This window comes from Protomyctophum parallelum (genome assembly GCF_964188405.1).
Source record: "Protomyctophum parallelum genome assembly, chromosome: 1".
Lineage (NCBI taxonomy): Eukaryota > Metazoa > Chordata > Actinopteri > Myctophiformes > Myctophidae > Protomyctophum > Protomyctophum parallelum.
In genome coordinates, this window is record NC_139697.1 from 107,374,070 (window position 1) to 107,387,081 (window position 13,012).

The window sequence follows — 13,012 nt, forward strand, 5'->3', positions numbered from 1 at the left end:
TATAATAGGACAGGTCTCCACCAGGGCAGGTCAGGTTGTGGCCTCCTGGTGGCGCTATAATAGGACAGGTCTCCACCAGGGCAGGTCAGGTTGTGGCCTCCTGGTGGCGCTATAATAGGACAGGGCAGGTTGTGGCCTCCTGGTGGCGCTATAATAGGACAGGTCTCCACCAGGGCAGGTCAGGTTGTGGCCTCCTGGTGGCGCTATAATAGGACAGGTCTCCACCAGGGCAGGTCAGGTTGTGGCCTCCTGGTGGCGCAGTAACAGGACAGGTCTCCACCAGGGCAGGTCAGGTTGTGGCCTCCTGGTGGCGCTATAATAGGACAGGTCTCCACCAGGGCAGGTCAGGTTGTGGCCTCCTGGTGGCGCTATAATAGGACAGGTCTCCACCAGGGCAGGTCAGGTTGTGGCCTCCTGGTGGCGCTATAATAGGACAGGGCAGGTTGTGGCCTCCTGGTGGCGCTATAATAGGACAGGTCAGGTTGTGGCCTCCTGGTGGCGCTATAATAGGACAGGGCAGGTTGTGGCCTCCTGGTGGCGCTATAATAGGACAGGTCTCCACCAGGGCAGGTCAGGTTGTGGCCTCCTGGTGGCGCTATAATAGGACAGGTCTCCACCAGGGCAGGTCAGGTTGTGGCCTCCTGGTGGCGCAGTAACAGGACAGGTCTCCACCAGGGCAGGTCAGGTTGTGGCCTCCTGGTGGCGCTATAATAGGACAGGGCAGGTTGTGGCCTCCTGGTGGCGCTATAATAGGACAGGGCAGGTTGTGGCCTCCTGGTGGCGCTATAATAGGACAGGGCAGGTTGTGGCCTCCTGGTGGCGCTATAATAGGACAGGTCTCCACCAGGGCAGGTCAGGTTGTGGCCTCCTGGTGGCGCTATAATAGGACAGGTCTCCACCAGGGCAGGTCAGGTTGTGGCCTCCTGGTGGCGCTATAATAGGACAGGTCTCCACCAGGGCAGGTCAGGTTGTGGCCTCCTGGTGGCGCTATAATAGGACAGGGCAGGTTGTGGCCTCCTGGTGGCGCTATAATAGGACAGGGCAGGTTGTGGCCTCCTGGTGGCGCTATAATAGGACAGGGCAGGTTGTGGCCTCCTGGTGGCGCTATAATAGGACAGGTCTCCACCAGGGCAGGTCAGGTTGTGGCCTCCTGGTGGCGCTATAATAGGACAGGTCTCCACCAGGGCAGGTCAGGTTGTGGCCTCCTGGTGGCGCTATAACAGGACAGGTCTCCACCAGGGCAGGTCAGGTTGTGGCCTCCTGGTGGCGCTATAACAGGACAGGTCTCCACCAGGGCAGGTCAGGTTGTGGCCTCCTGGTGGCGCTATAATAGGACAGGTCAGGTTGTGGCCTCCTGGTGGCGCTATAATAGGACAGGTCAGGTTGTGGCCTCCTGGTGGCGCTATAATAGGACAGGTCTCCACCAGGCCAATGTGAAAAGGGTGGGATATGTTCCTCAGCCTATAGTAGAAGGGTCTGTGAAAGACTTCACGTAAATTGCAAAACGCTGCGTTCATGATTTGAGGCTTTTTGTTCAAAACGGGCCAATCCTGTAAACTTTGAAATCCAATGTTAGCCAATCAGGATGGATAATAGTTAAAATCGGACAGATCCGTCTTGAACACATGACTATAGAGATATAGTGTGTACTGTGTAACGATCTGCAGGATTTTTGGACAAAGCAGTTCCTATTGAGTGAAAGATTCTTTATTTATTTATGAAAGAAATACAATATTTACTTTATTCATTTCGTTTATTTATGTAGTTTAGTTATCAAGGGGTTTGTGTGTGTGTGTGTGTGTGTGTGTGTGTGTGTGTGTGTGTGTGTGTGTGTGTGTGTGTGTGCGCGACATGTGTGCGCACGTGCGGAGATGAATGCTGATAGTGGTTGTGACACACTCCAGTCCTCCTTCTCTATGAACGCACGCATGCGCACACACACACACACACACACACACACACACACACACACACACACACACACACACACACACACACACACACACACACACACACACACACACAGAGGCAGCACTCCAACATGGATTAACTGTAGTTTATCAGGTGCGTGCGTGCGTGCGTTCGTGTGTGTGTGTGTGTGTTTATTACTGTGTGAGTAAATATGTGTGTGTGTGTGTGTGTGTGTGTGTGTGTGTGTGTGTGTGTGTGTGTGTGCGCTCTGTCAGTTCTTCCACTCTCCTTTTAGAGTGGAAATATTCCTCCGTCTGTGTCTCTTTATCCACATATGAGACGTTTCTGAGTCTCTGAATGTTTTTATCTGAGTTATTATTAGTTATTAACAGTCTGGTGACCACCCGATAGATGGTTGGCAGCCGGAATGTAGACGGCACCCGGGTGAGCAGTGTGGGTTATAGCGCCCCCATGAGGAGGTGAGCAGTGTGGGTTATAGCGCCCCCATGAGGAGGTGAGCAGTGTGGGTTATAGCGCCCCCATGAGGAGGTGAGCAGTGTGGGTTAGCGCCCCCATGAGGAGGGGAGCAGTGTGGGTTAGCGCCCCAGCCTGTGTCCTCCATGAGGAGGGGAGCAGTGTGGGTTAGCGCCCCAGCCTGTGTCCTCCATGAGGAGGGGAGCAGTGTGGGTTAGTGCCCCAGCCTGTGTCTTCCGTGAGGAGGTGAGCAGTGTGGGTTAGCGCCCCAGCCTGTGTCCTCCATGAGGAGGTGAGCAGTGTGGGTTAGCGTCCCAGCCTGTGTCCTCCATGAGGAGGTGAGCAGTGTGGGTTAGCGCCCCAGCCTGTGTCCTCCATGAGGAGGTGAGCAGTGTGGGTTAGCGCCCCAGCCTGTGTCCTCCATGAGGAGGTGAGCAGTGTGGGTTAGCGCCCCACTCTGTGTCCTCCATGAGGAGGTGAGCAGTGTGGGTTAGCGCCCCAGCCTGTGTCCTCCATGAGGAGGTGAGCAGTGTGGGTAAGCGCCCCAGCCTGTGTCCTCCGTGAGGAGGTGAGCAGTGTGGGTTAGCGCCCCAGCCTGTGTCCTCCATGAGGAGGTGAGCAGTGTGGGTTAGCGCCCCAGCCTGTGTCCTCCTTGAGGAGGTGAGCAGTGTGGGTTAGCGCCCCAGCCTGTGTCCTCCATGAGGAGGTGAGCAGTGTGGGTTAGCGCCCCAGCCTGTGTCCTCCTTGAGGAGGTGAGCAGTGTGGGTTAGCGCCCCAGCCTGTGTCCTCCGTGAGGAGGTGAGCAGTGTGGGTTAGCCCTCACTGTATAATATATGTTTCTTTTCCCTTTTTTACCTCCTTTATGACGAATTCCTGTTCTGTTCTTTTTCGCAATATAGTAGTGTCTATTTGTACGTCTCTAAATGTTTTGATGAATTGAACAAGGTGGACCCCGTTGTAAAGAAGTGTAATGCTTAATTGGGTCATCCACTCACAGTTAACAGTCTTTGTAATGAGTTGTGCTTTAAATGTACTGTAACTCTGCAAACTGTCAATACATATTTCAACCAATCAATCAAAAGTCTGGAAATAACTTTCTCCTACTCAATGAATCAGAAAATGAAGTCCTTATATTTGGCCCACCATCTGATAGATGCCCTGTATGTCCATATATGGACATGTCTGTGTCTGTGTCTATGTGTGTAACCTGTATGTCCATATATGGACATGTCTGTGTCTATGTGTGTAACCTGTATGTCCATATATGGACATGTCTGTGTCTATGTGTGTAACCTGTATGTCCATATATGGACATGTCTGTGTCTGTGTGTAACCTGTATGTCCATATATGGACATGTCTGTGTCTGTGTGTAACCTGTATGTCCATATATGGACATGTCTGTGTCTGTGTCTATGTGTGTAACCTGTATGTCCATATATGGACATGTCTGTGTCTGTGTGTAACCTGTATGTCCATATATGGACATGTCTGTGTCCATGGTCACAGTGATGTCACAGTGATGTCACAGCGCCTGGTATAAAAGCAGAGCGTTCTCTCTCTTACGAAAGAACTTATTCAGTTTGAAGCTTTTATTCTCAGCGGTGTAGAAATGGCGTCCGCCAGAAGTCTCCTGTCTGATGATCACTTCCTGTGTTCCATCTGTATGGATGTGTTCACTGATCCGATCAGCACTCTGTGTGGACACAACTACTGCAAAGCCTGTATCACACGTTACTGGGACACTAGTGATGTGTGCAAGTGTCCACTTTGTAACAAAACCTTCTACACGAGACCAGAAGTCATTGTCAATACTTTTGTTTCTGAGATGGTTCATCAGTTCAGGAGCAACAAGTTGAAAGAAGAATATGAAGCAAAGACACAGGATGAAGTTCAGCAGATGATCCAGGAGAGACGAGAGAAGATTCAGGAGGTCAAACGCTCAGTAGAGCTCAGCAGGAAAGATTCAGATGCAGTGATAGCAGACAGTGTGCAGGTCTTCACCTCTCTGATCAGCTGTGTTGAGAGAAGCCAGGCTGAGCTCATTGATGTGGTTGAAGAGAAGCAGAAAACAACAGAGAAACAGGCTGAAGGCTTCATTGAAGATCTGCAACAGGAAGTCACTCAGTTAGAGAAGAGAAGCTCTGAGCTGAACCAGATCTCGCACACTGAGGACCACCTCCACCTCCTCCAGAACTCCGAATCCATCAACACAGAGTGGAGACCCGCCAAGGACTGGACAAAGGTCAAAGTCCATCAGTCTTCACATGTGGACACATTGAGGACAGCTGTGTCTCAGCTGGAGAAGACACTCGGTCAAGAGATGAAGAAGCAGCTGTGTGATGCTGAGCTGAGGAGGATCCAGCAATATGAGGTGAATGTAACTCTGGACCCTGATACAGCACATCCCTACCTCATCCTGTCTGAGGATGGAAAACAAGTGAGATGTGGAAACATAAGGAAGAATCTCCCTGACAACACTGAGAGATTCTCTAAACATACCAATGTCTTAGGAAAACAAGGATTCTCCTCAGGAAGGTTTTACTATGAGGTTCAGGTTGGAGGGAAGACTGGGTGGGCTTTAGGAGTGGCCAGAGAGTCCATCGACAGGAAGGGAGTCGTCACACTGAGACCCAACGATGGTTACTGGGCTATAGGGTTGAGGAATGTAAATCAGTACTGGGCTGCTGCTGACCCTGCTGTCCTCCTCCCTGTAAGAGAGGAGCTCCAGAAAGTGGGAGTGTTTGTGGACTATGAGGAGGGTCTGGTCTCCTTTTATGACGTGGAGACCAGAGTTCTCCTCTACTCTTTTACTGGCTGCTCCTTCACTGAGAAACTCTTTCCATTCTTCAGTCCTGGTCATAAACTCTGCTCCTCTGATCATCTCTCCTGTCACCAGATAACCTCCTGGTCCATGCTGCTGGGTCACCATGAAGAAGAACAGTATGGAGTTTGTTTGACAAATAGAAACAAAAACATAGACAAATAGCAGATCTATAGCTATATAGAGATCTAAGCTCTCAATAATAAATAAAACAATAATAATAATAATAATAATAATAATCACACCATAATGTGAAGGGTTTTGGAGTCAAGCACAGCTGTTGACTTACTAGAATAAAAAATAAATAATAAAAGGAGAGAAACCTGCTATACAAATTTAAAAAAAGAACATTGCATGGATCCACCTGGGACAAGGTCAAAGGTCATCAGCTGGGATGTAGTAATGTATCCCAAGGTCAAAGGTCGGGATGTACTAATGTATCCCAAGGTCAAAGGTCATCACCTGGGATGTAGTAATGTATCCCAAGGTCAAAGGTCATCACCTGGGATGTAGTAATGTATCCCAAGGTCAAAGGTCGGGATGTACTAATGTATCCCAAGGTCAAAGGTCATCACCTGGGATGTAGTAATGTATCCCAAGGTCAAAGGTCATCACCTGGGATGTACTAATGTATCCCAAGGTCAAAGGTCATCACCTGGGATGTACTAATGTATCCCAAGGTCAAAGGTCATCACCTGGGATGTAGTAATGTATCCCAAGGTCAAAGGTCGGGATGTACTAATGTATCCCAAGGTCAAAGGTCATCACCTGGGATGTACTAATGTATCCCAAGGTCAAAGGTCATCACCTGGGATGTGCTAATGTATCCCAAGGTCAAAGGTCATCACCTGGGATGTACTAATGTATCCCAAGGTCAAAGGTCATCACCTGGGATGTACTAATGTATCCCAAGGTCAAAGGTCATCACCTGGGATGTACTAATGTATCCCAAGGTCAAAGGTCCGGATGTACTAATGTATCCCAAGGTCAAAGGTCATCACCTGGGATGTACTAATGTATCCCAAGGTCATTGGGGTTTCGGCCCATGTTGTTGTATGTGATGTGAAAAGAGGAGAGTCCGCACACAGATTTGCTCCAAGGTGTTTGCTTTTTATTCAAAACACCATAATTAATACACAACGTTTCGGCCGTGAACGGCCTTCATCAGGTGATAATCGGCAGTATGTGTGACAACTCCCTTTTAAACCCAGTCGTCACATCACGTGACTGATGACGACTGCATGGGCAGGTGATTCACTAACACCAATAAGTGACAAGTGACAAAAATTATAACAATATATATGAACATGAATGACCACCACAGCAAGTAGGATTACAATAAGACAACAGTTTCAATAAAACTTGCTGGTATTTTTGCTTGTTACAGACTGTTTTAGTATTTTTTAAATACATTTTTTAATATTTTATATATTTGAGATTTTGCATTTTTTAGTTTGTTTTTAAGATTTAAGATTTAAAAAGCTTTTGGTACCAAAAGTAGTTTACAGTTTGGGCAATCTGCTCCAAAATAGTATTAGTCAGTCAGAACAATATCAAAAGGAACAGGTAAGAGACACATGAAGGCTAACATTCAAGATCAATGGTTCTCTGGACATTGGCCAGTAAAGCCATCAAGATTAATTTAATTTAATTTACTTTAAAGTGAACGAACCCAGATAAAAGACAAATATCGAGAAGTATACTTCACAAGACCAAAATAAATATAAATATAAATATCAAAAAGAATAATCATAAATATAAATATCAAAAAATAATAAAGAGTCGGCATGTAGTTCAGTTCACACAGGGGAATCTGATAGCTCATAGTCCTCATTTAGTCCATGGGGTTGTAGTGTGCGGAGGGTGTAGGTCCAATATGCCTCCCTTCTCAGGAGGAGGTTATGGATATCTCCACCTCTCCGTGGTAACTGCACCCTCTCTATGCCGACATATCGGAGCGATGCCACGGCCATGCCGTGAAGGGAGGCATATTGGACCTACACCCTCCGCACACTACAACCCCATGGACTAAATGAGGACTATGAGTTATCTGCTTTCCTGTAAATAGTGAGCAAGGACTAAACTATCAGATTCCCCTGTGTGAACTGAACTACATGCCGACTCTTTATTATTTTTTGATATTTATATTTATGATTATTCTTTTTGATATTTATATTTATATTTATTTTGGTCTTGTGAAGTATACTTCTCGATATTTGTCTTTTATCTGGGTTCGTTCACTTTAAAGTAAATTAAATTAAATTAATCTTGATGGCTTTACTGGCCAATGTCCAGAGAACCATTGATCTTGAATGTTAGCCTTCATGTGTCTCTTACCTGTTCCTTTTGATATTGTTCTGACTGACTAATACTATTTTGGAGCAGATTGCCCAAACTGTAAACTACTTTTGGTACCAAAAGCTTTTTAAATCTTAAATCTTAAAAACAAACTAAAAAATGCAAAATCTCAAATATATAAAATATTAAAAAATGTATTTAAAAAATACTAAAACAGTCTGTAACAAGCAAAAATACCAGCAAGTTTTATTGAAACTGTTGTCTTATTGTAATCCTACTTGCTGTGGTGGTCATTCATGTTCATATATATTGTTATAATTTTTGTCATGTCACTTATTGGTGTTAGTGAATCACCTGCCCATGCAGTCGTCATCAGTCACGTGATGTGACGACTGGGTTTAAAAGGGAGTTGTCACATATACTACCGATTATCACCTGATGAAGGCCGTTCACGGCCGAAACGTTGTGTATTAATTATGGTGTTTTGAATAAAAAGCAAACACCTTGGAGCAAATCTGTGTGCGGACTCTCCTCTCTTCATTGTACTTACCTTAGTCCAGCACCAAACAAGAACTGGATGTGCGCTAGCCACCTACCTTTTATACTAGTTGTATGTGATGTATCACCATGTGTTGTTGTTGTATGTGATGTATCACCATGTGTTGTATGTGATGTATCACCATGTGTTGTTGTTGTATGTGATGTATCACCATGTGTTGTATGTGATGTATCACCATGTGTTGTTGTATGTGATGTATCACCATGTGTTGTTGTTGTTGTTATGTGATGTATCACCATGTGTTGTTGTATGTGATGTATCACCATGTGTTGTTGTATGTGATGTATCACCATGTGTTGTATGTGATGTATCACCATGTGTTGTATGTGATGTATCACCATGTGTTGTTGTTGTATGTGATGTATCACCATGTGTTGTATGTGATGTATCACCATGTGTTGTATGTGATGTATCACCATGTGTTGTTGTTGTATGTGATGTATCACCATGTGTTGTTGTTGTATGTGATGTATCACCATGTGTTGTATGTGATGTATCACCATGTGTTGTTGTATGTGATGTATCACCATGTGTTGTTGTATGATGTGATGTATCACCATGTGTTGTTGTTGTATGTGATGTATCACCATGTGTTGTATGTGATGTATCACCATGTGTTGTTGTTGTATGTGATGTATCACCATGTGTTGTTGTTGTATGTGATGTATCACCATGTGTTGTTGTTGTATGTGATGTATCACCATGTGTTGTATGTGATGTATCACCATGTGTTGTTGTTGTATGTGATGTATCACCATGTGTTGTTGTTGTATGTGATGTATCACCATGTGTTGTTGTATGTGATGTATCACCATGTGTTGTTGTATGTGATGTATCACCATGTGTTGTATGTGATGTATCACCATGTGTTGTTGTATGTGATGTATCACCATGTGTTGTTGTATGTGATGTATCACCATGTGTTGTTGTTGTTATGTGATGTATCACCATGTGTTGTTGTTGTTATGTGATGTATCACCATGTGTTGTTGTTGTTATGTGATGTATCACCATGTGTTGTTGTTGTATGTGATGTATCACCATGTGTTGTATGTGATGTATCACCATGTGTTGTTGTTGTATGTGATGTATCACCATGTGTTGTTGTTGTATGTGATGTATCACCATGTGTTGTATGTGATGTATCACCATGTGTTGTTGTTGTATGTGATGTATCACCATGTGTTGTTGTTGTATGTGATGTATCACCATGTGTTGTTGTATGTGATGTATCACCATGTGTTGTTGTATGTGATGTATCACCATGTGTTGTATGTGATGTATCACCATGTGTTGTTGTATGTGATGTATCACCATGTGTTGTTGTATGTGATGTATCACCATGTGTTGTTGTTGTTATGTGATGTATCACCATGTGTTGTTGTTGTTATGTGATGTATCACCATGTGTTGTTGTTGTTATGTGATGTATCACCATGTGTTGTTGTTGTATGTGATGTATCACCATGTGTTGTATGTGATGTATCACCATGTGTTGTTGTTGTATGTGATGTATCACCATGTGTTGTTGTTGTATGTGATGTATCACCATGTGTTGTTGTTGTATGTGATGTATCACCATGTGTTGTTGTTGTATGTGATGTATCACCATGTGTTGTATGTGATGTATCACCATGTGTTGTTGTTGTATGTGATGTATCACCATGTGTTGTTGTTGTATGTGATGTATCACCATGTGTTGTTGTATGTGATGTATCACCATGTGTTGTATGTGATGTATCACCATGTGTTGTTGTTGTATGTGATGTATCACCATGTGTTGTTGTTGTATGTGATGTATCACCATGTGTTGTTGTTGTATGTGATGTATCACCATGTGTTGTTGTTGTATGTGATGTATCACCATGTGTTGTTGTATGTGATGTATCACCATGTGTTGTTGTTGTATGTGATGTATCACCATGTGTTGTTGTATGTGATGTATCACCATGTGTTGTTGTTGTATGTGATGTATCACCATGTGTTGTTGTTGTATGTGATGTATCACCATGTGTTGTTGTTGTATGTGATGTATCACCATGTGTTGTTGTTGTATGTGATGTATCACCATGTGTTGTTGTATGTGATGTATCACCATGTGTTGTTGTATGTGATGTATCACCATGTGTTGTATGTGATGTATCACCATGTGTTGTATGTGATGTATCACCATGTGTTGTTGTTGTATGTGATGTATCACCATGTGTTGTTGTTGTATGTGATGTATCACCATGTGTTGTTGTTGTATGTGATGTATCACCATGTGTTGTTGTTGTATGTGATGTATCACCATGTGTTGTTGTTGTATGTGATGTATCACCATGTGTTGTATGTGATGTATCACCATGTGTTGTTGTTGTATGTGATGTATCACCATGTGTTGTTGTATGTGATGTATCACCATGTGTTGTTGTTGTATGTGATGTATCACCATGTGTTGTATGTGATGTATCACCATGTGTTGTTGTATGTGATGTATCACCATGTGTTGTTGTTGTATGTGATGTATCACCATGTGTTGTATGTGATGTATCACCATGTGTTGTTGTTGTATGTGATGTATCACCATGTGTTGTTGTTGTATGTGATGTATCACCATGTGTTGTTGTTGTATGTGATGTATCACCATGTGTTGTTGTTGTATGTGATGTATCACCATGTGTTGTTGTTGTATGTGATGTATCACCATGTGTTGTATGTGATGTATCACCATGTGTTGTTGTTGTATGTGATGTATCACCATGTGTTGTATGTGATGTATCACCATGTGTTGTTGTTGTATGTGATGTATCACCATGTGTTGTTGTTGTATGTGATGTATCACCATGTGTTGTTGTTGTATGTGATGTATCACCATGTGTTGTTGTTGTATGTGATGTATCACCATGTGTTGTATGTGATGTATCACCATGTGTTGTTGTATGTGATGTATCACCATGTGTTGTATGTGATGTATCACCATGTGTTGTATGTGATGTATCACCATGTGTTGTTGTTGTATGTGATGTATCACCATGTGTTGTTGTTGTATGTGATGTATCACCATGTGTTGTTGTATGTGATGTATCACCATGTGTTGTATGTGATGTATCACCATGTGTTGTTGTTGTATGTGATGTATCACCATGTGTTGTTGTATGTGATGTATCACCATGTGTTGTTGTTGTATGTGATGTATCACCATGTGTTGTATGTGATGTATCACCATGTGTTGTTGTTGTATGTGATGTATCACCATGTGTTGTTGTTGTATGTGATGTATCACCATGTGTTGTTGTTGTATGTGATGTATCACCATGTGTTGTTGTATGTGATGTATCACCATGTGTTGTATGTGATGTATCACCATGTGTTGTTGTATGTGATGTATCACCATGTGTTGTTGTATGTGATGTATCACCATGTGTTGTTGTTGTATGTGATGTATCACCATGTGTTGTTGTTGTATGTGATGTATCACCATGTGTTGTATGTGATGTATCACCATGTGTTGTTGTATGTGATGTATCACCATGTGTTGTATGTGATGTATCACCATGTGTTGTATGTGATGTATCACCATGTGTTGTTGTTGTATGTGATGTATCACCATGTGTTGTTGTTGTATGTGATGTATCACCATGTGTTGTTGTATGTGATGTATCACCATGTGTTGTATGTGATGTATCACCATGTGTTGTTGTATGTGATGTATCACCATGTGTTGTTGTATGTGATGTATCACCATGTGTTGTTGTTGTATGTGATGTATCACCATGTGTTGTTGTTGTATGTGATGTATCACCATGTGTTGTATGTGATGTATCACCATGTGTTGTTGTATGTGATGTATCACCATGTGTTGTATGTGATGTATCACCATGTGTTGTATGTGATGTATCACCATGTGTTGTTGTTGTATGTGATGTATCACCATGTGTTGTTGTTGTATGTGATGTATCACCATGTGTTGTTGTATGTGATGTATCACCATGTGTTGTATGTGATGTATCACCATGTGTTGTATGTGATGTATCACCATGTGTTGTTGTTGTATGTGATGTATCACCATGTGTTGTATGTGATGTATCACCATGTGTTGTTGTTGTATGTGATGTATCACCATGTGTTGTTGTATGTGATGTATCACCATGTGTTGTATGTGATGTATCACCATGTGTTGTTGTTGTATGTGATGTATCACCATGTGTTGTTGTATGTGATGTATCACCATGTGTTGTTGTTGTATGTGATGTATCACCATGTGTTGTTGTTGTATGTGATGTATCACCATGTGTTGTTGTTGTATGTGATGTATCACCATGTGTTGTTGTTGTATGTGATGTATCACCATGTGTTGTTGTATGTGATGTATCACCATGTGTTGTATGTGATGTATCACCATGTGTTGTTGTTGTATGTGATGTATCACCATGTGTTGTTGTTGTATGTGATGTATCACCATGTGTTGTTGTTGTATGTGATGTATCACCATGTGTTGTTGTTGTATGTGATGTATCACCATGTGTTGTTGTATGTGATGTATCACCATGTGTTGTTGTTGTATGTGATGTATCACCATGTGTTGTTGTTGTATGTGATGTATCACCATGTGTTGTTGTATGTGATGTATCACCATGTGTTGTATGTGATGTATCACCATGTGTTGTTGTTGTATGTGATGTATCACCATGTGTTGTTGTATGTGATGTATCACCATGTGTTGTTGTTGCTTACTGTAAATCACTCTGGATTCAGAGTCTGATAAATGCTACATTGTATTTACTTCATGGCTGCTACTGACAGCCAGGCGCGCGCTCTCTCTCTCTCTCCCTCTCCCTCTCCCTCTCCCTCTCCCTCTCCCTCTCCCTCTCCCTCTCCCTCTCCCTCTCTCTCTCTCTCTCTCTCACCAAGACACTGGTTGCTAGGAAACTGAATGCTACATTCTGAAAAGCCAGACAATTCGCCGTG

The 13,012-nt window shown here is 43.2% G+C and overlaps 1 protein-coding gene and 1 pseudogene across 2 annotated transcripts in view; both read left to right on the forward strand.

Moving 5' to 3' along the window:
* The window catches only part of LOC310856458 (sodium/potassium/calcium exchanger 3), a gene marked incomplete at its 3' end in the record, with an annotated part of 73,376 nt that overhangs the window by 11,205 nt on the left and 49,159 nt on the right, over window positions 1-13,012 (forward strand). The gene's annotated exons all lie outside the window — the stretch shown is intronic.
* LOC310871629 (E3 ubiquitin-protein ligase TRIM39-like) lies at window positions 3,996-5,286 on the forward strand (annotated as a pseudogene). Its single transcript has one exon. The product of its transcript is annotated as an E3 ubiquitin-protein ligase TRIM39-like (transcript).